The following is a 5,000-nucleotide window of genomic DNA, read 5'->3' as shown; positions in this document are numbered from 1 at the left end:
CCCGCCCGAGGAGCGACGAGGGCCCCGCGGCCACGGTCCTGGGACGACGGGCGAAGCGCTCGAGGCCGCCGCCGCCGGCGGCCTCCCCTCCCTCGGCTCGCGGCTTTTGGGATGGGTCGCGGCGGAGCGCGCCGGGGGGGTGCCGCCACCCGCCCCGGCCGACCGCGCGCGCCGCTTTCGCGCCCTTCCGGCGAGACGACACGGGGACGGGGAGCGGGCCGCGGCAGGCCGCGCTCCCCCAGGGGAAGAACCCCTTTCCGGCGTTCGAGAAAGCGCCGCCGCCGACCGAGCCCTCGGGGCCACCGGCTTTCGCCCGCCCCGCGGCGACCGGCTTTCCCCCCCCCGGAAAAGCCGGGAAGGGGGAAGAAACGGCGAAGGAAAAAAAAAGGCACATCGCGCGTCGCGCGCCGGCCCCGTGCTAGCCACGGGGGGCCGCGGGCCGCCGCGGGGAGGTCGGCGAGGCCCGCGCCTCTCGCTCCGCACCTCCCCGCCGGCTTCTCGGCTTCCCTTCTCTCTCGCCTTCGCTTTTCGTCTCGGGCCCGCGCGCCTGGCTCGCGCGCTCCTCTCCGTGCCGCGGCTTAGGGCCGCCGGGAAAAAGAAAATAAGAAAGACCGGGGCGGGCGAACCCCCCGCTTCGCCCGCACGCCGGCGCGCCGGACCTTCTCGCAAACCCGGGCCCCCCTTCGCCGGCGACCACGGCGGCCGGGGCGGGCCCGACGAGCACGGGCCGCCCGGGCGTAGTGGCCTTTCCGCCCTCGTTTCTGTGCCGAACGAACCGGAGGAAGGGCGAGGCGCCGCCGCCTCGCCCGCGTCACGCGCCCGGGAAGGGAGGCTCTCTGTCGGGTTTTCCGGTCCCCGCGCTGGAGCGGCCCGGCCACCGCTCCGGCCGGGCCGCCGCTGCAGAGAAGTCGTCGGGGCCCCGCTCGCGCGGGGCCCTCCCCGGCTTAGGGCCGAGGAAGGGGGAACGACGACGAGGCGCGCCGGCGGGGACGGGGGTGCCGCCACCCCGCCCCGCCGCGCCGCGCCGCCGGGCGACTCCCGTCACCGAGCCCCTGGGGCGACCGGCCGGAGGCCGAGGCGCGGCAACGGCGACCCCGCCGAGCTTCCTCCGCGGCACTTCCGACACATGTGGGACGCACGTCGGGAGCGGGGAAGAGCGGGGCGCCGCCACGCGCACCTCAGCCAGCCGGGCCCGTCCTGGAGGGCTCTCGGGGAAAGGGCGGCCGGGGGACGCGCAAAGCCTCACCGGGCGTCCCCCACGGGCGAGCGAGTCGCCCCGGCCCGCCTGCGCCCGAGCCCGCGGCCGCCGGCCACCGCACCGGACCGACGGCCGCAAAAAAAGCGGGCCCGACGAGCGGGCCCGCCCCCGGCTTAAGGCCGGGCACCGAAAGGACGAGGCGCCGCCGCCTCGCCGGCAACGACCGCTGCCCCCTTTTTCTGCGCTCTTCCCCTCCGGCCCCTTTTTCTCGCTCTCGGCGGGGCTGCGGCCTCTTCCCGCGAAGGCAGCCGCAGCCGGGCCCGGAGCGGGACGCGCTCGCTCGCGCGCGGCGTTGCTTTCGCTTTCCGCCCTTTCTCTCTGGCTCGCGAAACCTGGGACAACGCGGAACGGCTTTCTCTCTCTCGCCATCCTTTCGCCCGCCCCCGCGGCGGGCTCGTGCAGGTAAACCGGGACGGAGCCACGCGACTCGTCCCGGGCGCTCGTCGCACTGCGGCGGGGTTGCCGGCGGACCGCGGGCGCGGTCGCGCCGCTCTGGGCTTGCGACACGTTCGAGCGCACTCGGTCCCTCGGGAGACGGCCCTGCACCCGCTCCCATAATACGGAAAGGCGAGTCCGAGGCGCCGCGCGCCTCCAAGAGGCCCGCCGGCACTTCACCGGGTCGGCGCGGGGGCGCTCGCCGCCTCTTACGATGACATAGCGGGAGGCAGCGAAAAACAGCGACCCCTTGGTGAACTTCCGGACGGCCGCGGACAACAGGTCTACCCAGCTCGCCGGCCGAAATTCGCCTAAGTCCCGCCGGAGCGAGGTAGACCTGCTCTCCCGGAGACCGGGCGCCGCTAGCGAGCCAAGCCGACGAGCCCGGGCAAAGGCCGGAGGCCGCGCCCGGTGCCCGGAGCCCGGAGCCGGGGTAGACCAGCTGGCCGGCCGGAGCCGGGGTAGACCAGCTGGCCAGGCGAAGCCGGGGAAGACCTGCTGTCCCGCCGGAGCCGGGGTAGACCAGCTGGCCGGCCGGAGCCGGGGTAGACCTGCTGGCCGGCCGGAGCCGGGGTAGACCAGCTGGCCAGGCGAAGCCGGGGTAGACCAGCTGTCCCGCCGGAGCCGGCGTAGACCTGCTGGCCGGAGCCGGGGTAGACCAGCTGGCCGGCCGGAGCCGGGGTAGACCAGCTGGCCGGCCGGAGCCGGGGTAGACCAGCTGTCCCTGCGGAGCCGGGGTAGACCAGCTGTCCCTCCGGAGCCGGGGTAGACCAGCTGGCCGGCCGGAGCCGGGGTAGACCAGCTGGCCGGCCGGAGCCGGGGTAGACCAACCGGCCGGCCGGAGCCGGGGTAGACCAGCCGGCCGGCCGGAGCCGGGGTAGACCAGCTGGCCGGCCGAAGCCGGGGTAGACCAGCTGTCCCTCCGGAGCAGGGGTAGACCAGCTGGCCGGCCGGAGCCGGGGTAGACCAGCTGGCCGGCCGGAGCCGGGGTAGACCAACCGGCCGGCCGGAGCCGGGGTAGACCAGCTGGCCCGCCGGAGCCGGGGTAGACCTGCTCTCCCGGAGACCGGGCGCCGCTAGCGAGCCAAGCCGAAGAGCCCGGGCGAAGGCCGGGGGCCGCGCCCGGTGCCCGGAGCCCGGAGCCGGGGTAGACCTGCTGGCCGGCCGGAGCCGGGGTAGACCAGCTGTCCCGCCGGTGCCGGGGTAGACCAGCTGGCCGGCCGGAGCCGGGGTAGACCTGCTGGCCGGCCGGAGCCGGGGTAGACCAGCTGTCCCTGCGGAGCCGGGGTAGACCAGCTGGCCAGGCGAAGCCGGGGAAGACCAGCTGTCCCGCCGGAGCCGGGGTAGACCAGCTGGCCGGCCGGAGCCGGGGTAGACCAGCTGGCCGGCCGGAGCCGGGGTAGACCAGCTGTCCCTGCGGAGCCGGGGTAGACCAGCTGTCCCTCCGGAGCCGGGGTAGACCAGCTGGCCGGCCGGAGCCGGGGTAGACCAGCTGGCCGGCCGGAGCCGGGGTAGACCAACCGGCCGGCCGGAGCCGGGGTAGACCAGCTGGCCGGCCGAAGCCGGGGTAGACCAGCTGGCCGGCCGAAGCCGGGGTAGACTAGGTGGCTGGTCGGCCGAAGCCGGGGTAGACCAGCCGTCCCTCCGGGAGGCGGCAGACCAGCCGGCCGGCCGGAGCCGGGTAGAGCCAGCTGGCCGGCCGGAGCCGGGGTAGACCAACCGGCCGGCCGGAGCCGGGGTAGACCAGCCGTCCCGCCGGAGCCGGGGTAGACCTGCTCCCGGAGACCGGGCGCCGCTAGCGAGCCGGGTGCCAGAGCCCGGGCGAAGGCCGGGGGCCGCGCCCGGTGCCCGGAGCCCGGAGCCGGGGTAGACCTGCTGTCGGCCGGAGCCGGGGTAGACCAGCTGTCCCGCCGGAGCCGGGGTAGACCTGCTGGCCGGCCGGAGCCGGGGTAGACCTGCTGGCCGGCCGAAGCCGGGGTAGACCTGCTGGCCGGCCGGAGCCGGGGTAGACCAGCTGGCCGGCCGGAGCCGGGGTAGACCAGCTGTCCCGCCGGACCCGGGGTAGACCAGCTGGCCAGGCGAAGCCGGGGTAGACCAGCTGTCCCGCCGGAGCCGGGGTAGACCAGCTGGCCGGCCGGAGCCGGGGTAGACCAGCTGGCCGGCCGGAGCCGGGGTAGACCAGCTGTCCCTGCGGAGCCGGGGTAGACCAGCTGTCCCTCCGGAGCCGGGGTAGACCAGCTGGCCGGCCGGAGCCGGGGTAGACCAGCTGGCCGGCCGGAGCCGGGGTAGACCAACCGGCCGGCCGGAGCCGGGGTAGACCAGCTGGCCCGCCGGAGCCGGGGTAGAGCGGCATGCCGGCCGGAGCCGGGGTAGACCAGCCGCCCGGGCCCGTGCTGGGGTGGGCCAGGGCTCCGCGCGGCGTCAGGCTGACCTGCCGACACCCTGACCCACTCACAGAGGCTCAGGCCCGCTCCCCCCTAGTACCCGCGGACGCCCACCCAGCCGCGCCGCGCCCGCCCGTCCTTCACACCCCCCCCAACACCACCACCAAAACCTCTCTCTATGGGGATGGCAGCGCCGGGGAGAAGCCTGTACGTGCAGCAGAGCGCAGCCCGAAGCCGTCGGCCCACATCCTCCCCCCACGGCCCGAGTCCCTCCGGCGGCAGAGGCCGCGGCCGGGCGGCGGGGGCCGGCGGCCGCCTTCCGGCCGGTTCTTTCACGGTCCGGAGGGCTCTCGGCCGCCCGCCGCGGCTCCGCGGGGCGGCGGGGCCTCCGGGCCGAGGCGCCGGGACGCGGCAGGGGGTCGTCCGGCGAGCGGCCGGTCGGCGGCCCGGACCGGCCCGCGCGGCCGCAAACGCGACGGAGAACGCCCGGTCTACCCAGACGGGCGATCGCACGGGGAGACCTCGTCTGCCCACACAAGGGGCGGATAGGGCGAACCGGTCCACCCCGCCTAGGGCTAGGCTGGCTGGCGGAGGCCCGGTCCGCCCCGCCTGGGGTTAGCTGGCGGAGGCCCGGGCCGCCCCGCCTAAGGTCCAGCCGCTCTACCCCGCCCTGGGTTAGCCGGCGCAGGCCCGCTCTGCGCCGGCTAAGGGCCGGCCGGCGGAGGCTCGGTCCGCCGCCTGAGCGACGGCTGGTCTACCCCGCCTAAGGGCCAGCTGGCGGGGCCGCGGTCCGCCCCGCCCAACGGCCAGCCGGTCTGCCCCGCCCGGGGTGAGCCGGCGGAGGCCCGCTCACCGCCGCCGCAGGGCCGGCCGGCGGAGAAGCGGCCCGCCCCGCCGAAGGGCCGGCCGCTCTACCCCGCCGG

Source organism: Lichenostomus cassidix, unplaced genomic scaffold (genome assembly GCF_008360975.1).
Source record: "Lichenostomus cassidix isolate B80296 unplaced genomic scaffold, HeHo_3.0 HiC_scaffold_43, whole genome shotgun sequence".
Lineage (NCBI taxonomy): Eukaryota > Metazoa > Chordata > Aves > Passeriformes > Meliphagidae > Lichenostomus > Lichenostomus cassidix.
Note: the sequence above shows the minus strand (reverse complement) of the source record.